The sequence below is a fragment of the Tamandua tetradactyla genome, chromosome 19, assembly GCF_023851605.1.
Source record: "Tamandua tetradactyla isolate mTamTet1 chromosome 19, mTamTet1.pri, whole genome shotgun sequence".
NCBI lineage: Eukaryota > Metazoa > Chordata > Mammalia > Pilosa > Myrmecophagidae > Tamandua > Tamandua tetradactyla.
This window is the reverse complement of record NC_135345.1, coordinates 26,203,068-26,226,931: the sequence shown is the minus strand read 5'-3', so window position 1 is coordinate 26,226,931 and position 23,864 is coordinate 26,203,068.

The following is a 23,864-nucleotide window of genomic DNA, read 5'->3' as shown; positions in this document are numbered from 1 at the left end:
TGGAAAACAGAAATATATCCATATCTACATATATGTATAGATATAGGTAGGTGGGTAGATAGGTAGAGAAAAAAAGGCTATTCTCCCTGCAAATAGTAAAGTTGCATCATATGTGACTTTTCAAATCTATGTAATCAAGAGAACAATTTTTAAAATATAAGCATTTATCTGCCATTCTTCTTTTCTAGCCATGCCCAAGAGAGAGGTAATATCTGGCAAATAAAAATCTGGGGTTCCCTTGATCTGGCTCAATTCCTTCCAGCTTCTCAGACTCTCATGGTGTGAATATCTTGGCGTGCTGCATTTCATTCTAGTTGCAAGGCAGATTTTTTTTTCATGCAGCACAAATCCTTAGATTCAAACCAACTGCCTCATCTATGCTTTACCCAAGAAACAGCTATCTGTTCCAATGCTGGAAGAAAAGCTGGTGCGTGGGACTTATACAAAGAAGTGTTGGGTATGACTGCACTGTAGTATTATTTTTACAGTTGATTTGTAGATATGTAGTATTTCATGTCCATATTAGAAAGCATGGGCTACCCTGGTGTCCTAATCATCATTTAATACTTCCTACTGAGCTCTCTGCTCTTCTATTTGCTGGTCTCTCTTTTTGGATTACTCTGATTTCTCTTCCTTGACTGATGAACATCTATCCATGCTTTAAGATCCAAGCTAGGCAGGAATCATTTCTCCCAGAGGGCTTCCCTGTCCTACTCTGGTTGAATTGAACATTTGCTGTGTTTTCCCATAGAATGCATCACTCTGCAGAGTGAAAGTGTGCTGGTGTTTTCCCATAGAATGCATCACTCTGCAAAGTGAAAGTGTGCTAGTGTTTTCCCATAGAATGCATCGCTCTGCAGAGTGAAAGTGTGCTAGTGTTTTCCCATAGAATGCATCACTCTGCAGAGTGAAAGTGTGCTAACTTACCTGGGCAGGGGCAGTCCCTTGAGGGCAGGAAAATGAAGGCTAACACATGCCTGGTTCCTTCCTAATAGACTGTGAATGAGTGTTTATTGAATGAATATGGGGAAAAATGTTTAAGTGTGCTGCCCCTCCATCTGAGATGACTTTCCCTTCTCTGGCTCATGCACATACACATTGACACACAGAGGCACACACACAACACTGTCATCAACTCATACGATAGACATAGAGACCAAAGTGCCTATGTATTTCTATCTCTCTCCATCCATCCATCCATCCATCCATCCATCCATCCATCCATCCATTCCTCTCTATAGGCCTACTATAGTTCTCAGCTAAAACCTCACTTCCAGGTCCTCCTACTACACGTGTCCACACCACAACATACCTCCCCTTCTCCAACACACTTCACTCAAATTATGACTTTTTCAACATTTGTCTTCCTGGCCAGGCTGTGAGCCTCCCAGTGACAGAAACTTCATCTGCTGCCCCTTCCAGCACCTAGTACAGGCCAGAAGGCATCCAACCAATGTTTGTTTAATAACTGAACAAACAAATGAATCGGTGGGCAATTATACTTTTTAGTTCCCCAAATCTTTTTACAGAAAGGAGCCCATTTGTAAGTGGATTCTTCCATTTGTGGCCAACTAACATCATCACCACCCAGGGCCAGGACTGAAATGAGGCAAGAAAGGTGTCAAGGATTCACAGATTAAGAAGGCACTTGCTTTCAGGTGCCAACCCTGCACTTGCACAAGGCTGAGAGTTAGTAGCTCCTTAAATTCTGTGCCTTGGCAACTCACTTGCCTCACCCTCTCCCACTCCCTCCTTTCACAACCCAGGCCTCTCTTGAGGCAAGCAACAGACTTCTGACATGCACTTAAGTACAAAGCTGGAATTTATTGGCGCATATAATAAAACCGCAGGAAGGGCAGGAGAGCAGCCAGGCTTAGGGACTTCCGGAACTAGGGACTCCAACATTATACCAAGACTCAGTTTCCCTCTTCCCTACTATCTTATACTCTTTTGTGTCATTCTCTCAGACCAGCTTACCCCATGCAACAAGAGAAAAAAATGCCTTTGAACATTGCATCCATATTCTAACACTTCCTCAGCCAGGGAGAAAAGTGGTCTTTGTCCGCCAGCCCTAGTTAAGTCCTGGGGGGTGGGGGTGGGGGCTTAGATTGAAAGCTCTTATAGCAGTGACATTTAGTCCAGAGCTGTAATTGTTTTATCTAGATTTTGAGAGACTGTATTACGTATGTATAACCTGATACTCCCTTGGAACTTTGGATACCTGTGTTATACAGAGACTCAAAGTAGGAGTTCTGCAGGTCTGAAAGTCATCATTGCCACATGCAACAACTTTTTAAGAAATTGAAGAAGAACAGGATTTAATTAGAGACAAGAATGAAGCTGATTGGTCAGGGCTAAGGTAAATCAGAATACAGGGATAAAGAGGACATTGTATTTTAGAACTTCACCTACTCTATGAGACCAAAGGAAGAGAGGTTTATTTTGTGTAAAACCTAAATTTTCTGTAGCACATAGTCTAACTCAATCAGTCTGGATAGATTATTTAAATAATCCAAACACATGGAGTCCAGAATGGAAATCAGGGTTGTAGTTCTGTATAGCTTAATGTAAGGCCCAGATATCTTCCAGAGTATGTTGAGCAGGTAATTAAAAAAGTATTGGCAGTCTCTCTCTCAGCCAACATGACAAGCAAACTCACTGCCCTCCCGCTCTCTACATGGGACATGACTTCCCGGGGTGTAAACCTTCCTGGCAATGTGGGACAAAATTCCTAGAATGAGCTGGAACTCAGCACCAAGGGATTGAGAAAAACGTCTCACCAAAAGAGGGAAGAGTGAAATGAGACAAAATAAAGTGTCAATGGCTGAGAGATTCCAAACAGAGTCGAGAGGGTTTTCCCGGAGCTTATTCTTACGCATTTATAGATATCACCTTTTTAGTTAAGGTATATTGGAGAGGCTGGAGGGAACTGCCTGAAAATGTAGGGCTGTGTTCCAGTAGTCATGTTTCTTGAAGATGATGTCCTTTTTATCTACCTTATTGACAGGCAAGTAAAACATATGAATTAAAAGTAAATAAATCATAGGGGGAACAAATGTTAAAATAAATTCGGTAGATTGAAATGCTAGTGATCAATGAAATGGAGGGGTAAAGGGTATTGGTATGTATGAATTTTTTTCTGTTTTCTTTTTATTCCTTTTTCTGAATTAAGGCAAATTTTCTAAGAAATGATCATGATGATGAATATACACCTATGTGATGATATTGTGAGTTATTGATTATATAACAAGAATGGAATGATCATATGATAAGAAGGTTTGTGTTTGTATGTTGAACAAAAAATGAATTAATTAACAAAAAAAAAAGAAGACATTAGATGAGGCAAAATAAGTCAGGAAAAAAAAAAAGTATTGGCGGGTGGTGCACTGGTGGCCTGGTGGTAGAATTCTTGTTTGCCATGCCAGAAATCTGGTTTAATTCCCAGAGCCTGCCCATGCGAAAAACAAAAAAAAGTATTGGCTAAGTCCCTTGAGGGATGGGAGAAAAAATATGGAATGATTAAACTTTACCACCAGGGAAACCCCTGATACTTTCTCAAGCATTAAAGACTCCCAAGTCAATAGGCCAAGGCCTTGATCTTGTGGCTTGCTCTTGTGAAGCTTATTTATGTAGCTGAGAAGCTAAGCCTACCGATTGTTATGCCTAAGTTACTTCCAGAGGACCTCTTATATTGCTCAGATGTGACTTCACTCTTTCTAAGCCCAATACTGCAAATAAAATCATTACCCTTTCCTCCTACATGGGACATGACATCCAGGAGTGAAAGTTACCCTGGCAATGTGGGATAGGACTCCCAGGGATGATCCTGGCCCTGGCACCGTGGGATCAACAATGCCTACCTGACCAAAAGGAGGAAAGGAATTTAACAAATAATGTCTCAATGGCAGAAAGAGTTCAAACAGAGTTAAGCGGCTACTTTGGAGGATATTCTTATGCAAGTTTCAGCTAGATATTGCTGTTTATCATGGCTTGCCAAACCCCAACCAAAATCATTCCTACTAACCCTAAAGAACATTTAACGCTTTATCTGAGATTCTACAAAAGTTCCATGCACTATGATTAATTTTCGGAAACCTACCTCCAGATGGGTTCTTAGGCCAAATATCTCCTGAAACCCCAACCTCTCCAGACCAGCAAGTAGTTTCATCCCCCTACTCCATATTATCAATAGCCCTTTCAACATGAAAAAGTTAGAATGGGCCTAGCCCAAATACCCCTAAAGAGTGGGAGAAAGATGAAAGAAGGAGGACTTACAACAGAGAAGACTGAATTTAACAAATGAGTATGACTGCCCAATCATTATATTGATATTTCTTTTAGTCTCCAGTATCTTGGAGCAGCTAGAAGGTAAAACCTAAAATTGTGGAACTGGAACTGGCCCCAAACTCTGAAATCTCTTCTATAACTAATTGTTGTGGTATGCTTTGGAACTGATTGCTTTTTTGGGGGGTGGGGTGGGGTGGGGTGGGGTGCATGGTCCAGAATCAAACCAGGGTCTCTCACATGTAAGTCAAACATATATATGTTATTTTTCACAATAAAAAAAGGGGGGGGGAATCCTAGGGAAGGACTCTAATTGGCTCAGCTTGGGTCACCTGACTGTTGGTGGGACCAATCACAGTGCCAGAGAAATTATGTGCTCTGGTTGACTCAGATTACGTAGCAGGCCACCCCTTTTAGCCAGGGGCAGAGTTCATTGCCAGACACAAGGAGAGGGAGGCAGTAGAGATCACAGTTGGTTGTCACATTGTCACACTGGGTGCTACTGGCATCTGCATCTCATGGGTGGAGGCCAGGGATGCTGTGAAGCATCCCACAATACACAGAACAACCCCACAAAACAACAACAACAAATGTCAGTAGTGCCGTGGTCTAGAAAACCTGCTGTACCCGGCAGCCGTTATGATAGTGATGGGAGTTTCTTGAGAACACGGATCCCCACTATACCTTCTGTAGCTACCGCTCATTCTGCCTCCCTGTGCTTTTGGTGTGTGAAGACAGTGGCCAGTGTGGGCAACTCCCCCGTGCATTGAGGTACCATCTTGCACCCTCTTTGTCTCTCAGGACATGATACTAAGACCTCCTGGAGGACAAAGGGAACCCCTGAACTCTGCAAAGGGTGAGGAGAATTTCCCGGCTCCCAAAACCCCTGGTCCAAATAAGGCAGGGAAACAACGGAGGCTGGGAGGGTCACTGTGGCTGAGGTGAAGTGAAACAGCTGGCATGCTCCCAGAGGCGCAGCCCACAGGGAGGAGCATTCTTGATTTAGTCCTTTTTAGCAACCCACCCAAAGCCTCAGAGTGTCTTCACTTTAAACAATACAAGTGCTTGAGAGGAGAGGACGAGAACGGCACAGCTGTTTGACCCTTCCTCTCTACGCACCATCACTTGCCCAATGTATTCCCGGTCCATCGGGGGAAAGTAGCTGAGAACATAGGAGCCCTGGAGTCAGGGGGACTGATGCAGAGCCCCAGCACCCCATCTGACCAGCAGGGTGTGCCTTCAGGGCAGGGCATTTAGCTTCAAAAGCTCAGTTTTGTCTTCTGTAAAATAGGGTCTTCAGATCTACCACATAGCTATGTCGTGAGGTTTATTAAATGAGAGAAGCCACACAGTGCACTTAATTCAGTGCCTCTTCCATGGTATAATGTCATAGTTCAAAGTGTTATGTTGACACAGTTTTGATGCATTGCTAAAAACTCTCAATTTCCCCCTTGCAGGTGGTTTGCTTAGCCCATACCAGGTTCTAACTTTCCCAGACTACAGCACACACACCCCACTGCCAGAAACCCCATAGATCAAATGTATAGGGACTGCCCCTTCTTCCTAGAGCCTGTGGAATTATCTAAAATACCCCATCCACAAAAAGCCCAGAACACCTAATCCATCTGGCTTGCCACACATAAGAGCCTCTGGCTCGCTGATACCCTGTCCCCAAGCACATGCCCCTGTGTGGCCCTATGTGGCATCCTTCTCTCTTGTGGGACTGTAACAACCAGTTCTGCCTTTCATCTCTCTGAGTGTCTCTGCGCTGTGGTCCACCATCCAAAGAACATATGACCATACCTTACATCAAATAATCATAATACACACTGTAGGGCCTCAGCAAATGTCAGTAGTAATTGTGGCTGCTGTTATTACTACAGAGAGCCGGCCAGACTGCCCAAGGCAGGGGTAGACCAGTAGTGACCCTTTCTTCCTCTAAAATGCCACGGTCTCAGACTTCAGTGTGCTTGGGAATTACCTGGAGAATGTGTTAAAACAGATTACCGGGCCCCATCTCCCAGATTTTCCTATTCAGTTGGTCTGGGATGGGGCCTGAGAATTTGCATTTCTTATGAGTTCCCACGTGATGCTGGTCAGCTGCTCTGGGGCCCACTCTTTGAGAACTTCTCTTCTCATTCAGCAGCACTTGGCTCCAGCTGCACGTTAGAATCACAGGGGAGCTTCCTAACCCCCCAGAGATTCTGATTAAAGTGATGTGGGGTGTGGCCCAGGCATCAGCATTTTATTTGAAGCGTCCCAAGTTTTCCCTATGTGTAGTTGGTGGAGAATGAGGTTCCAACAGCTGTATGGGCAGCGGGCAGTGCTGATGATGTCTGGCGTTTGGAGAAGGGGCTCTGCTTGTTCAGATAGACTAGAAGGATCTCACACTTGGTTGATAATTTTTTTCTCCTGGGCCCCTTCTCTAGGCCTTGCCCCACTTTTTCCACCTCAGCCAACTCTGGGTGCCCTCATTCAGGCCCTGTGAGCTCCCCACCCAAGATTGGGCCAAGACTAAATCTCTGAGTCCCGACTTTTCTCTGTATCATACTTCCAAGGTCAGGATACTCACTACTGACCATTGGATCCCTGTGGACCCAGGGCTCTGACCTGGTATGCTGCTGCCTCTGCCCTTATGCCCACCCCTGGGCCCAGGGTGTTGGCTCACCTCTTGGGATTTGCCAGTGTTAGCTTTCTCTGGGCCCAGCTCATGGATCTGGCGTTCTGCTTCCAGCCTCTTCCTGAGCCATGTGGTGTTCTAGGCATTACTTTAAAACACCAGCAAGACCTTGAGACGTAAAGAATTCCATTTAATTTCAGAAAGGGACCCTCCTTACACTTTGATGTTCACAGCACAAACACATCTTCAAAGGGTATAATACTTACCTCAGCTCCTCAGCTTGACTCCATAAAAGAAAAGAAAAAAAAAAAGCCCTGTTGTTAGAATGTATCGTTACTAATTAGAACCTTCATACCTTGAAATTTTCCCTTCTGCTGTTGCACCCAAGTTTACCACCTGAGCCACACCTTCAGTCTAGTGTTCCACTCCCATTGCCCCTAACCTCTTCTTCCATCTTACGCACTCATCCAACACAGCTGGGAACCTTAGGAAACAAACATATTCAATTTTCAACTGCCCCAGGGAGAGAGGTGGGGTATGTGTGTGATTTTTTTCTCATAAATTATTTCTAAGATATTTCCACCTCTTAGCAGAGACTTTGTCTCCATCATCTATGGCAGACCCAGACTCAGGCCATCTCCTTCTGTTTTAGTCAGGATATGCTAGGTTTTGCTGCTGTAACAGATTTGCTCCCAAATCTCAGAGGCTTAATCCAATAAAGGTTTACTTCTCACTTAATGTTAAATCTGATACGGGTTGGGCCTCCATCATCTTGAAGCTATGCTACTGTCATCATTTCAGGGGAAAAAAAGATGGAAGCAGCACATTGACTCCTAATTGATTTGGCCTCTAAGAGATACATGTCATTTCTGGCATAGTCAATTAATGCAAATTAATCATGTGGCCCCATCCCAACCATAGGAAGGGTTTGGAATATTTGGTGAGTGCTAATTTTCTGCTCTACCTTCCCTCCCAAGTTGGCATAGCTCAGAGTATGTTGCTTTCATAATTTCAAATTCAGCCTTTGGGAGGTACTCTCTTTTTTTGGTTTTTATAAGGGGAATTTATTAAGTTGGCTTCTCTGGGGTACACAACAGTTTCAGGCTGTCACATTCTATCCTCTGAACCCCCAAATGACATGTTCTTTCCAAGTGCAAAATGCATTCATTCCAGTACAGTATCACAAAGCCTTAAACCATTTCAGTAACAAATACAATACAAAGTCATAAACACTACAAAATCTCATCAAATTCAGCTACAGGCATGGTTTATTGTAAGACAAAATTCTTCTCTGACTCTGGACCTGTAAAAGTCAAAACAAGTTATCTGCTGCCAACATGCAAAAAAGGAATAGTCATGGGATAAATGTTCCCATTTCCATAGGGAGAAATTGGAAGGAACACAGGAATCACTGGACTCAAACAGTTGTGAAAACCTGCAGGACAAACTCTATTACATTTCAAAGTCTGAGAGTCATTCATCCTTGGGGCTGTAGGAAGTGGTAGTCCACCCTCGTACCCCAGATCTTCCTGGGGGATGCTCTTGCCCCTCCAGATCCATTCTCTGTCCTTCTGTGACCTGGAATCTGCTGATGTCTCTGCCCGTTGACTTCCAGTGGAAAATGTGGAAAATGAGCAACTTGCTCCCTATTTTAGCATTGACCTCTTCCTCCCCCTTACAGAACATGTAAGGTGACCTCATTCCCTATTGCTCTCACCAGGTTCCACCAGCTCCACTCCCTGCCCTTCCAGCTTCCAGCTGTTGCTAGTTCTTGGGTGGTTCACCAGCCTGTATTAGTTCCCTTACCCTACCCAAAACTCTGAACCTCTCATCTTCATTAAGCTCTTTCAATTTCCATTTGAATTACCCATCTATTTATTAGATGCTTCTACTTGGAAAGGTTCATCTGAGCAGGGCTATTCCCAGCTTTATGCTCAATAACAATAACCTAAAGTGTGGGGCAGCATGCCAGGCACTGTTCTAAACTCTTTGCATGTATTGACAAATTTGTTCCTCATAATAAACCCTTGAGACAGAATCTATTGTTTTCTCTAGCTGTCAGATAAAGAAACTGAGAAACAGAAAGTTTAAGTAACTTTCTTAGGGGCACACAATCATGAATGGCAGCATTTGGATTTAATCTCAGGCAGTCTAGTTTGAGAGCTCTTGTTCTTAACATTGATCTTACCTATGACATCACCAGAGAATAGATGCTCTTATATACCTCTTGGAGCAATGATCCCTACCCAAATAGGTCTGTGAGCTTGCCAATGGTTTCTCTGATTCCTTGACAGCCTGATTCTTAAAATTTGATGTTTATTATTATTATTTTTTTTACTTTTGATGTATATGTGTTCCTTTTATTTTGATTTCATAGACTGGGGAGGGGTATAAGGTCCAAATTGAAATGTCACCACCAAGCAAGGCCACCAAAGCCCAGCACCTGGTGGTGGAGAGGGTTTTGACTGATGTGCACGCAATCAGTGCTTCCACCATGAAGTCACCTTGAGAGGAGCAAAGCAATCCATCTTCTTAGGATTCAGTGACATATCACACTCCTCAACTGACTGCTGCCTCACAGATGCCTTTTGAATCATCTAAAAGGACCTTCAGCTGGATACCAATGCCCTTATTTAGAAAAAAAGTGTTGCTTTATTGGCCCCATAGGGGCCACTTTTCCCTATGCTGTTCTGTACAGATAAAACTGAAGTCCATGCTAGCTGTTAGGTCTGCAGTTCCTGGGGCAATCAAGACTTCATGGAGATATCAGAGAGGCTGTAGCTCTGTGATCTGTGGGCCCATCCAGTGTGGGGCCTGGTATCTTCTGGTTAAATAATATAGTCTTTTAAAAAAAGTGTTTGTTTATTGGAGCTCCTCAGCACAGCCAAGTGATGCTCTCCATTGCTGTGGTCACTGCCCTCTCTCACTGCAGTGGCCTCCTTGATGTTGTCAGTGGACTCCAAGCAAGTCCCTGCCAAAGGGTATTTACACACTCACTGTGGCCTCTTCCTGGAGTGATTTCTTGCCAGAATATTTGCATGGCTTCTTCTTAAAGAGTACTACTTGGACTTAGGGACTCCATAGTTCTGGGAAATTAGCAAATTCTTCCAAATACTATAAAAATCAATACCTAAAATCTCAACAGACATTCAGCCAACCCACTAAAAAGACTTATGATTGTACATTCTAGAGCTAACTTGAATTTGCTTTCTCTCTTTTGCTCTTCTAGATCATCTCTTCCATTGCTTCATGTCAGAAATCAACAGTCTAGAACTGGAAACATTACAATATGGCTGTCAGAAAATATCTTGGCCTTCAGAATCTGCAAAGAGAAGGCCAGAAATGAGCACCTTTGTGTAGAAAACCCTAAAGAAATTGGCAGATTTGTTAAGGACTGCAGCAAGAAAGTAGAATTTAAGGTAATGGATCCAATCAAGAAGAAAAATCATGAAACTGATGAGTGATGAGATTGATGAGTGAGGGACAGAGAGAGAAAGGGAGAGAGAAAGAGAAGGGGATAGGGAGAGGGAGGCAGGGAGAGAGGGAGAGAAGGAGAATGGAAATCAGGGCGTTGGTTCCTTGGCTCAGTCCAGGTCAGTGAACTCTGTTTACAGGGTTGAATGGTGCCAGCCCCCTGGGCCCGCCCTCCAGCAGTTTTGTGGGAGGCGTTTTCTGGAGAAGAGAGGAATAGATGAGGTAGACATCCCCCAAAGCTCAAATTCCTTCAAGGCTTAAGACCTGCTCCAGACTGGAAATGTCTTTATTAAAATAGAGGAATAAATGCATGGTTCTTTTTTTTTTTTTTGGCTGTTCTGTTTTTCTTTAAAATTGCATTTTTGGGAAATAGGTAATACATGCATTTCATACAAAATTCAAAAGGATATATGGTGGAAAAAGTAAATTTCCCTTTTACCTTGGCCCAGCTACCAGTCCCTCTCCTCTGAGGCCACTGCTGATTTCTTTTTGGGTATTCACATGCCCAACCCCCTTTGCTTTTGCCCAAATTCTAAGCACATTGCTCTTGTTTTATTACCAAAACCATATCCTGGAGATCATTATAGAGTAGTTTATACAGAATGTACCTTCTTTTCCTTCTTCCATTCCCCCTCCCTCTCCTTCCTTTTCCCCTCCTCTTGTTCCCATCTCCTCCTTCCCAACCAACCCTGCCTTCCTTCCCCTCTCCTCTCACCTACTTCTCTTCCCCCTCTTGCTCCTACTCTACTGTTATTCTCCTTCCTCTCCATCCTCCTTTCCTTATCCTTCTTTGCTTGTAGAAAAATATAATTATTAACTCACATGAAGGGACCAGCAGTTAGCTCATGCTCTGATACCCATCTTCAGAGTGACAAACTTTGAAAAATCACCACCACTTCCCCTTCCCTCATATATATATATATTTTTTTTAAATGTCAAACTTAATTTTTAAAAAAGAGAGAAAGAGAGATGAGTTCAATGGAACCCATCTTCTCATTATTCCCATGGAATAATCACCAAGGTCTTTCCCCATTTACTCTATCTTTATCTCTTTAAAAGTTCCATTTACAGTCTATTCTTGGCTGATGAATTTTTAAATAAACCCCAAGCATCAGGTTCCATTGCCCCTCCATTCTTCAATTGATAGCTCTGAAAAATGTCAGCAGTGTTCTCACTGCAGAGTTATGATTGCACCAAACAAAATGAACCAAAATTTTTTATATCATCTTATACCCAGGTCATAAGCAAATTTCCCCACTTGTCTCAGAAGTGTCCTTTTTAGTTGATTTGTTCAAAAAGGATCCACACATTTCACTTGATTGCCACTTCTCTTCATTCTCTGCTAATCTTGGCTACTCCACCACCATCTTTATTTCACTGATTCGTGGTAGAAATAGGGTCAGTCATTCTGTAAAATGACCCACACTCTGGATTTGTCTTTTTGCCTTCTTGCGATGTCATGCAAGTCATTTTACTTGTTCCTCTCTCCTTGCACATTTCCTGTAAATAGGAGTTAGATCTGGGGCACGGTAAGCATTTGGGGCAGGAACACATCCTGGCGGCGACACATGCATCACACAATGTCCTCTTCAGTGACACTAAGATTGGTCCTTGGGTTCCCATCTCCTCCTTCCCAACCAACCCTGCCTTCCTTCCCCTCTCCTCTCACCTACTTCTCTTCCCCCTCTTGCTTCTACTCTACTGTTATTCTCCTTCCTCTCCATCCTCCTTTCCTTATCCTTCTTTGCTTGTAGAAAAATATAATTATTAACTCACATGAAGGGACCAGCAGTTAGCTCATGCTCTGATACCCATCTTCAGAGTGACAAACTTTGAAAAATCACCACCACTTCCCCTTCCCTCATATATATATATATATTTTTTTAAATGTCAAACTTAATTTTTAAGAACTCCTTCCTGTGGTCACATTCCTCATTGACGTCCCATCTAATTGGTTCATCTGCCAATGGTATTGTCTAAATCCATCCTTTTCCTAGGAGTTACAAGATGGTGATTGCCTCATTCTCTCATTCCTTCCACACTTATCAGGTAAAGCTCTTCTGCCTGTGTTTTAGCAGCCAGAGAACCCATCTTATCCACAAATCTTTGCTCTGAATGATTCAAGGGTGTTTCCAAAACTCAAATTCATCCTCAGAAGACCTCACTTCTGTACCACTGAGGAAACTCCAAAAACTTTGCCTTTGGCTCAGAAAGCCAGTCCAAGGGAGGAATTCTATAAATGATTTCCCATCACTGGTGTATGTACTTGGCCACCCAAGGTGCGGGATCATTTGAACACAAACTTTCTACTTAAAAGAGAAATGTTCTGCTTAAAAGAGAAATCAGTCACATCATCTTACCAAAAAACAAATATCACACACACAAATATCGCAAAGCATGTCAAGAATTAAATGCTGATACAGGATTTACTGTACGTGGCCTTCTTGCAGAAATCCTTGTTCCTGATTTCTAAGCCTGGACTGCCCACCGGGAGAGAGGCTGGGTGGGGACTGCCACGTGAAATCCTGCTAAGAGTTCTGGGAAGATACTGATCAGGAACAAGCACCCCCAAAGCAGTCTGCTCACTTCAGAAAGAAATTCTAGGAGTGACCCTAGGAGAAAATCCATGTTTTAACAGTCTCCTTGCTCATAATCTTTCCTGGACTTGTCAGGGCAATACCTCTGGTGTCCCCTCCTACCTGCTATCACACAGGTAAGAGTATTCGCCCAAGGATCACCTTTGTTGGAAAGGAAAGCCCCTGCTGCACTTGCTGATACTTCTGTTTATCTATTTGACAGTTCTTTGCTCACCTCTGGCACACTTGCCTGGGATTAGCCAGACTGAAAGGAAGGTGTCATTTTATTTTTATTTGGGTTAAGAAAAAAATCAATCTCAGCAACAAATAAATTCAAAATCCAATAAAATCAGACATTGTGAGAATTGAAAAGGTATGTACAGGAACATCTAGTGCATCAGCATCAAAATTTTTGAGCCAATGGATCTTGGAGAGTTTATCACCTAGTCTCTATTTTCAGATGTGGAAATGAAACTGAGGCTTGGGTCCCATGGCAAACTCAGAACTTAAACCTGATCTTCCAAGTGTGCAAACTGTCTGCTCCTAAGACTTGGATCTAGGACTTGGAAATAGAAAAACCTAAGTGCTCCAGTGTAGGTGGCAATGTTTGTTGTCCCCTCCAAACTTAATATCCTTTTCCATAGTGGGAGAGCCAGGTTTTGTTGCACACCCTCCCAAGGAGAGATCCTGATGGGACTCAGTTGATTATGGTGATCCTATTCCCATGGTCATTGATTAATTGTGGCATAGACTTGTTCTGGCCAAGGAGGTGTGATTGGAGCAGCTTAAAAGGTATTTTTTTAGCACTTAAAAAGAGGTGCACAAGGTAAGAAACAGACCTTCTTATTTTATGGGATGTTATGTTTTCCTGTGGAATCTGGACCTGTGTGGCAGCCATCCTGGAAACACGAAAACAGTTAGTGTAAGGAGAATCTGATAGGCAAAGGATAGCAGACCAGAGACACCTAAAGAAGTTGAATTCCCAGATGACACGTTACCAGAAGACAGGCGTGAGGGTGGGGAGTGGGGAGTTATTGCTTAAAATAGGTGCAGAGCTTCTGTTCGAAGTGATGGAAAGTTTCAGTAATGGATGGTGATGATGGCAGCCCAACAATGTGAATGTAAGTAAAACCTCTGATTTGCACACTGTAAAGTGGTTGAAATGGGAAATTTTGAGTTGTATATATGTATGCTGGTTTGAAGCTATTATGTACCCCAGAAAAGCCATGTCTTTAATCCTCATTCGATATTCCTGGGTGGGATCTGTTTTACTGTTTTCATGGATATGTGACCTACCCAATTATGGGCGGTAACTTTTTATTAGACGGTTTCCATGGAGATGTGTCTCCACCCATTCAAGGTGGGGTTGCTTACTGGAGCCCTTTAAGAGGGAACTATTTTGGAAAAAGCTTTAGAGCCAACAGAGCCAGAGACCTTTGGAGATGAAAAAAAAAACGCCCCCAGGGAAGCCATTGAAGAAGCCTGGAAAGAAAGCTAGCAGATGTTGCCATGTGTCCTTCCAGCTGACAGAGAAATCCCAAACATTATTGGCCTTCTTGAACCAAGGTATCTCCCCATGGATGCCTTAATTTGGACATTTTTATAAGCTTGTCTTAATTTGAACATTTTCGCGGCCTTAGAACTGTGAGCTTGCAACTTAATAAACTCTCCTTTTTAAAAGCTGTTCCATTTTCGGTATAGCACATTCCAGCAGCTTGCAAACTGAAATAATATATTACCACAATAAAAAGTTAAAAAATTTTAAAAAATTAATAAAAAAATAAATAACCATAATAAACAAGATCTTCACACTAAATCACAGACTCCCCCTTTCACACATTAGGAACAGGAAGTCTGGAGGGGGCCGAGTATCTTGCCCAAGGTGCAAGTCGGTGAATTGAGTGCTCAGAGCCTACTGGGTGCCAGGTCCTGTGCCAGGTGTGCAATTAGCCACCCTGCCTCCCTGAGTGCCTGAATGAGTCTTCAGCACTGCTCTTCATAGGCCATGCAGCTGTTTCCCACCAAGAAGCTCATTTGGTGTTTTAATATTCAGCATTTTGTCACTGCAGCTAATTTGTTTCATAATGGGTAAAATTCACTCACTGTGCTTTTTAAGTAAAATTTCAGTGCTATCAAAATGTTCTCCAGAAGAAATGACATTCCAAGATTCCTCCTCAAAATATGTCAGACCCTTGCAGTGTAAAATGAGAACAGCATGGAATGGGCAGTCTGGAAGCCTGAATTTAGCTCTGGGCCCTTCACCCCCCCCCCACTGTGTGACCTTGGACAAGCTCCTTGGACTTCCCTGGCCTCAGATGCCTCCATGTAGAAGGAGGGGGTTTGGATTAGTTTAGTGGTTTTTAGCTGTGTTCACACTAAAAGCTGCTGTTTAGAAAGATTCCTTCAAACACCAACCACCTTGATTAATTAATAACTTGTCTCTCCTCTTTGTAAAAATTAATCAAAGATCCATGACTCTAATAGCTTTTCATGAGAATACTATGCCATGGGAAGATGATGTATCCTTCTAGCCACCAACAATGAATGTTAATGTTCAGCCCACATGGTTTTGTCAGGGCCAAATGATTTCTCTCACTACCAGAATACTGAAGACAGTTCTTAGATCTTCATTACTGCCTTGATGAAAACCCATCCTTACTCCACCCTAAGAAGACTTGAGATCTTTTGGACTAAGAGCTTTCCCTTTGGTTCTAAATTTCTCAAAAGAGTGAACCTGAGCTTTCTCTGGGGTAAATAGTTGAAGTTTCATCTCCTGGAAAATCTGGAAAACTGTTTTTACAACTGCAAACCAGGAGACTGTCTTAGCCTGGTTTCCCTTTAGGCTAAAAGCAGACCTTGAACAAGGATTTGGAGATACATCATTTATTTGGAGGGTGATGTGGGGAAGTGAGTCAGGGAAAGGAGGAAGATGGTTGCAGAGGAGTTTGTGAGTATATTGCTGCTATGGACAGTTGAGCTCAGTTCTATGGAAAGGTAAGGAAACTGGGATGTTTCTCTACTACCACTGTCCCCCACTGGGTGAGAACTGTTCCTTGAGGTTAAAGCCCCAGCTGTCATGATCTGCTGTGTGGGCAGAGATGCATCTGCTGGTTGGGAATGGACTGCAGGTAGCCTTTAGGTATGTGGACAGGTGTGGGTGGGGCATCAACAGCATCTTCTGAAGAGACTAAACTGGAAGCAACTCACAGGTCAGCTTCAGTTAAGTCACAACACATATCCATCCATTCATTCAACAAAGTTCTTCAAGGCCCTGTTCTGTGTGTTTGTATTCATCAATGAATAAATGATATATGTATTCCCTAGCATAGTGGAGAGCACATGTCAACAAAAAGAGAAGGAAATAAATACTGTACACAATACACAAGTAACTCACACAGAGTTAAGAAGTACTGTTCATAATAGACACATATTTTATACAGTAATAGAGAGTAAGGGGATTGGGAGTGGCAGTTGGGAAAGGGTGTTGCAATTTTAAATGTGGTGATTATGGGAGTCTCTTTGAGAAAAAATCTGCAAGAGATCATGGCATGAGCCATGTGGGAATCTAGTGAAGAACATTCCAGGTGGAAGAGCAAACTCCTGCAGGTGGGAGCATGAGCATTCCCAATACGTTCCTGAGGTAGAGAAGAGGAACCCTCAGTTCCCTGCCTTGTGGCCCCCTTCACAGGCAGTTCCTGATGTGGCTATTTACTTCTTCTAGGCCAGCCAGAGATTCCCACTTACACTTCAGATCTCTTCCTTCAGGGAGGTCCAATCTCTTTGAAGGACTCACCTGCTAAGGTAAGGACCACCCAAGTTTTCTCTCACAGTTACCTGATTAGTAACCTAATCACAGGGTGTCATCCCTCCACGACTCAGGGCATGAAAACCAAGAGTGCATTCTCAGAATTCTGCCTAGCACAGGAGACATGTGACTATCCCATTATTGCAGCACCATTTGTTGAATTTTTTTTTGGCGGTGGGGGGGGGAGGGAAGCGCATGGGCTGGGAATCGAACCCAGGTCTGCATGGCAGGTGAGAATTCTACCACTTTGAACTACCCTTGCACCCCCTAGACCTATTTTAAACTTGTCTGCTCCAAGAGGCTTCCTCTGAACTTGCCATTTTTGGAGGCTAGTGTCTCCCTTTGCATTCTTATTGGTTTATGCTGTTTAAATGGCATAAAGTGGTGCAGCTACCTTGAGTTGAGATTTTATTATCAGTCGGCATTTCCTGTGCACCTACTATGTTTGGGTAATTGTGTTGGGCGTTCTAGAGACTGAAGAAGAAGCTGCTTTCATTTATCTTCCTGTTCCTTTACTGGAAGAGGCACACTCAGGAGGCAAGGCTTTGGGGACTGCTGGACCGAGGTACCTGACACTCACTCACTGCAGTTACATGCATCATCTCTGCAAACCACTGTTTTGCAAGAGCTGGCACACAGTTAAGGGGAGTAGAACCTGGCCAAGGAGTCGAACATTTAGTGAAGAAACAACAGTTAGTGACCCTTTTGAGACTGTCAGTCCTCTACCTAACTTTTTCCTGAAGCCACAGACTTAACTTTCAAAAAAAAGGCAGGGATCATCAAAACCCAAGTTCCACTCTTTTGATTACAAGAACCAAATAATGGTTTTGTGCTTAGGTATTTTATGTCTGTAATGTGAGTCCATATCGAGTGGGAGGAAAAATAAAAATAAAAAATAGCCATTTTAGAAAGCAGATCTTGCTTATTCCAGAAGACAAATCACCAGAGTTGCCAGTTTCCTAGTAATTTCAAAACCAGATGTCAGTTCTTATTTTTATTTTTTCCAACACAATTGTCTTAAGTTGAGCTTCTTGGAGGGAGAGTGCCCCTTTGGGTTTTCACTCAGCCTAGTGAGGGCAACATGCTACGTGCCCCTTACACACGCTTACCCAATATTCCAGCATTGTATTTATGAGGCCTAAGTGGCTCCAATGTATTCCAGAGAGCATTTACTTAGCAGAAAAGTACCGAAGCTCGCAGCTCACATTTGCCCAAATTGATTCCACATCTGCCTTAAGTAAACCACTTCCTCTGATACAGGCAGGCTTTTGCTCCCCCCACCCCCCATCCCCCCATCCCGGCAAGGCAGTGCGTGCCATTAGAGGTAGAAAATAAAGGAGCTATTTTAGAAAAGAAGAAAAACAAGTTAAAGGTCAATCTGAGGTTCAGAATTCTGCTATGCGTTATTTCTGCTCCTTCTTTGGAAAATACGGAGTAACTTTTCTAAGTTATAAGGCATTTTTAACCCTAACTCTTTTGCTTCCACGGTACAATCCTTAAGCAGGAAAAATCTTGTTAGAGTAAACATCCTGAACAAGAGAAGCATCAGGAAATCTCATCGATCCAGAATAATGCAGAAACAGAACATAAATACCAAAAGACCTTGACAGCCAAAATGTCACAAAGCCCTTGCAATTTATCCGTACTAGAGCCACTAAACCCACATTACAGGCGTTCTTTCATTTGATGCCAGAGTCCAGCATTTTGGCTAATTGCTTTTCCATCTCACTGTAGACTAGCAGTAGCAAATCAGAAATGAAGCCAGAGCCTGCTTCTTGCAGCTGTGAAGTACGGCAGCGCTAAGAAAACAAGAAAAGCCAGAAATTTCACCACCCCACCAGAACCCACCCTGATAGCTCCTTGGGCAATCATAAAACAGCAAGTCATAAAGAGAAGGCTGAATTATGTTCAATACCCTTTATTTACGGTGAAAATGACGTGGATTATATTTCAGAAACATTAAAATAAAATCTAGTACTGAGGTGCTGTGTCAAGACTACTTTGGTTGCAACTGACAGAACTCCAACTAAATGGGTACAAACTGGAAATTCAGAGAATGCAGAGGTATCCTTACTTCAGACATAACTGAATCCAGGATGCTCAAACAAAATCATCAAGACCGGCTTCTCTTTATTTCTTATTCACTCCTTCTACACTGGTATTAGTCTTAGGGCACCCAGCAGCTCTAAATCTGGTAAAAAAAAGAACACACTCCCTCCCTCCTGCCACAGCCTCTCCTCCTCCCCCCGCAGCACATACACAACTACAGGGGAAAATGTGTGAGGGAAACTCCAGCGAGATTTGATTGGCTTGATTTGGTCACATGCCCCTCATGACCCAATCCCTGTGACCAAAAGTTTGCAATGTTCTGACAGGCCAGACTGGGATCACGTGCCCACTCCTAACCACTAGAGGAAGTCAGCGCCGCCCAAAACAAGCAGAGAGAGTGGAAGAGGGAAGAGCAAAACTGGGGACAGGGAGGCGGGAGTCGATGTTACCATGAGAGAAGAGATAAGATGTTGGGTGGAGAAACTGACAGATGTCTCCGAGGAAGATAAGATTGTAACTGTCTAGGATAGCCAATCTGACTCTTTCTCGGGGGGGGGCTGTGATGGTTATGTGCATGTGTCACCTTGGGCAGGTCATGGTGCCCAGCTGTTTGGTCAAGCGGGCATGGCCTGATTGTTACCGTGAGGACATTGTGTGGACTTAAATGATCAGTAAGTTGATTGCATCTATTACTGATTACATCTGCAGTCATCTGAGGAGGTTCCTCCAACAGTGAGAGAAGTTCATCCAATCAGTTGAAGGCCTTTAAGGGACAAGTGATGATTTCAGCAGTTAGAAGGGAGAAATTCCATCTCTACTTCAGCCAGCCAGCTTCCTCTGGGGAATTCATTGAAAACCTTCATTGGAGTTCCCAGCTTGTGGCCTACCCTACAGAATTTAGATTTGCCCAGCCCCAATAGTTAAGAGGATCAGAATAGGAGGGAGGGGAGGAAGGATAGAGATGTTGTCAAGAAAGACCACTTGGCAGAGCCTAAGCAGAGGAATGAGGAGTGCCCTGCTGCCTCCAATCAGCTGGAAAATCCCTCCATAGGGCTACCTAGATGCCATCTCCTGGCTGAGAACTGTTTTGGGGAAGAGGGCAATAGGGTTAATGTCCATCTCAGATACACATCCAGCGGAACAGCACACCAAGCTCCCCAGGGGCTCTGGCTACATTCCCACACACAGCAGTTGCCAATGAACTGTATATTTCCTTACCAGCAGCCAGAATAAACTGCAGAAGGCTTCACTGCACTCAGCAGGTGCTAGTGAAATCTGGAAGAGAGAAATCGCCTACAGATTCTGCCCAAGACTGAGAAACAAGGATGCTTTCTTCTGCTGATACTTCAGCTCACAGGAACCTCAGGGAGGCAGGGAACTCTTTCAGCTTGCTGAACACACAGGACTTCTAAGGCTTGGACTGAATGGTACCTAAGAACCCTCTCCCCAGTCCATCCTTTGAGTTAGCGTTTCCTAAAATGGGGCAAAGCCAGTTTTGTTTCTTTTTCTAATTTCCTGTCCATCATAGACCATGGTAAAATACAAACAAGATTACTTTTATTAAAAATAAAAAAAACAGACATTGAAAAATGCAAGCCAGTTTTTTCTTGATCACATTTAAAAGGCAGAAATTGCTCTGTCAAACTGGATCAAAGTTTCTAAACATTCTCCATTTCTGTACTTATTTCAACGGGAAGAAGTAACCAACAATTTTTGCAGATGGGCCTACTCCAGGGACCACCCTTTGATTGACACTTTGAGGGTGAACAGCTCTGGGTTTGCTTTAAAGAAAAGTTAACAGACCACTTTCTGCTTAAAATACCTCTGTCTCCTAAAATAAGTAAAACTTATCCCTGAACACTTAAGGGTATCCACCAACATGGCCTTCAAAGGCCACTCCCTTCACTCATTCAATCTTTCAGTCATTTAATTGGTCAATTCTCTTGATCCATCCAAGTCCTGACCCAATGCCTCCTCTAAGCCAAGCCCTTGTCAGGTGGGAGGATAGTGGTGCACCAGACGGGCATGGCCTGTGGGACATCTATGGCTCAGCCAGATCATCTGTCACATATGCGCTTAACTTTTCTGACTTGACACTTTCGTCACTGCCCGTCTGAATCCCAGGCATCTTTCATAGCTCTGTCCAAATGACAGCTATTCCATAAACAATTATAACTGTCATTAATCTGGCCCCTGCCATGTTCCAGATCTTGGGCTAGGCACCTGACATGCAGTAATCCTGATTCTCCCACCAGCCCTGCAAGCTAAGTTTTACCATCTCTCCTGACCTGCCTGCTTCATAACTCGTGCTCCTTCCATGGAACCATATGGTTCTCTGCAGTTCCTCTTTTTTTTTTTTTCTGGATGCCCAAGCTAGTCTTTGCACCCCCTTTTAAACACTTTTTTATTGAAAAATATGACATACATTTTAAAGAGCACACATAATATATTTGTACAGCTTTGGGAATATCCAAAAACTGAACACACCCATGTAACCTAAATCCAGATCAGGAAATAGAACATAACCAGCTTCCCAAAGCCCGTGTTGTGCCCCTACCCAGATGGCCCCTATCCCCCTCTAAGAGGTGTCACAATCCTGACCTCTAAGAGTATGGGTTAATTTTGCCTGTTTATATTCTTTCACTCAACAGAATCTAAAAGTGCATTTTTGCAACTGGTGTCCTTCATTCAGCATTGTTTACAAGATTATGTTGCTGCACATCGTTGTAGTTTTTTCTCGTGGATGTATCACATGCCATTGCCTGAATATGATGCAATTTATTCATTGCACTGTTGATGGATCTCTGTTTCCAGTGCTGCTAAGAGCTGCACTGCTATGGGCATTTTTGTACATGTCGTTTGGTGAATTCAAAGGATGCATTTCTACTGTTAAGTGCAGGGTGCCTGGGTTTGCACGTGTCCAGCTTTAGGAAATACTCTGAACCTCATTAAAGGTGCTTTTTAATATTCAATACTATTTTGAAATCTTTTATGAGTTTACTTCATTTATTTCCCTTGCTAGATTATAAGTGTTTTTTTCCAAATTGAATACATACTATTTATTCTCTGCCTCATTTCAAAATGAGAGGTCTAACATAAAACAGAAGATAGAAAACTGAAACAAGGAAGCAGGGAAGAAAATAAAGGCAGAAGAAGAAGGATGAGGTGAACGTAACAACCCAAATATATTCCATAAAGTCTAAGGCACTTTTTCAATAGCTGAGCTGTGAATCTAACTGTGCTTCCTATCAGCCAGTACAAAGAGGGAAACAAGTTACACAATTCAGTGTTCATAGGATAAAAGTAGCCAACTGTTCAGGAGTGTGACTATTTCTGATTCTGAAATTTAGAAAAAAGTCAACCCTACTTCCTAAAGGTAGTGTTTTATATAAAAAATGATATTCCCCCCCCAAAAGGGAGTGGCAAGGGGTATAGGAAAAATAATAGAGGGACAAAGATTAAAACATATTGGGTAGATAGAAATACTAGTAGTCAATAAGAGGAAGGGGTAAGGGGTATGGTATATATATGAGTTTTTTCTTTTTATTTCTTTTTTTGGAGTGATGCAAACATTCTAAGAAATGATCATGGTGATGAATATACAACTGTGTGATGATATTGTGAGCCACTGATTGTACCCCAAGGTATGGAATGCTCATGTTAAGAATGTTTGTTTGTATATTGTTTTGTCAATAAAAATATATTAAAAAATTCCCAACAACCTCATTTCAGCAATAACAGTAGGAAATTTGTCAGACCTTCCCCAATAATCTCCCTCAATGTGCACATGTCAAAGCACAGTTCACTAAGAGGAATTCTAAGAGGAAGTTAATGCAATCCAAAACATAACTCTCAAAAGGTCTGATTGAATCCAAGATAACTAGACTTAGTGTGGCTCAGGGATCCCTAGGGGTCCCCAAGACCTTTTCAGGGAGTCTGTATGGTCAAAACTATTTTCATAATACTAAAGCGTTTTTGTCTTTTGCACTATTATCCTCTTATGAGTATGAACAGTGGAGTTTTCTAGAGGCCATATGATATGTGAGATACCAGCAGAGTGAATGCTGAAGCAGATATGAGAATCCAGCCACCTTCTATTAAGCCAGATATTAACGAGATTTGCAAAATTGAAAAACAATGCCACTCTCCTCACTGTTATTTTATTTTTGTAAGTTGTATTAATCTATAATGGGTTTATCACTGATATTTTTAATGAACTAATATTTTAAAATTTTAATTTTCAATACAAGTAGGTACATACATAACCTATACAAACAGTACTTTTTAAAGTTCATGGTCATTTTTACATGTATAAAGGGATCCTGAGACCCAAAACTTAAGAACTAATGGTCTATAGGAATATTTCCTCCAGAAGATGCCACCACTGCTCACTAACTCAGAAAATAATCTGTGAAAAATGTTCTGTGATAAAATATATTTGGAAGTGTTAGGTCTCTCCTGGGAATCATCACATTAGTAGCAAGTAAGTCTAATTAGCTTTGTTTAACTTTTATATGTCCTGAATGTATTTGTCCAAGATCTTCTTCTTTCAACTGCTTCTATGATGATCCTGTAAAGTGTTACATCACTTTGGGAAACGCTTGGAGGAAATGCAAGGCCTCCAGTCAATCCTCAAGAACAGTGTTTGTCATAACCCAGCTTTTATCAAGCGATGGGTAGCAGAGAATTTGACGTCGCACTTCTGACAATGGGAAAAGTGAACCTTTTATAAATGGCAAGGTAACTGTGCAGGGTAGACAGTCCCTTCCTCTCCGTACAGAGTGGGCTGAAGGCAGGGGCAGGGCAAAGATTCCACCCAGGAGACAAACCCATGCCTGTTCCAACAGCGGCAAATAGGCAATCGAGGCCCCGGAGTGCTCCTCTGAGGAACCCATACACAGTCATTTGAACCTGGACATTGTTCAAACCAGAAGGTACCACGTATTTGCTTGGGTCATAAAGAAATCTCAATTAAGCACCCGCAGAACATTTGACTTTAAGTTACGTAACTTCCTAGTGACCCCTCCAAGGAAAATAGTGGTCAAATGTAACCCTG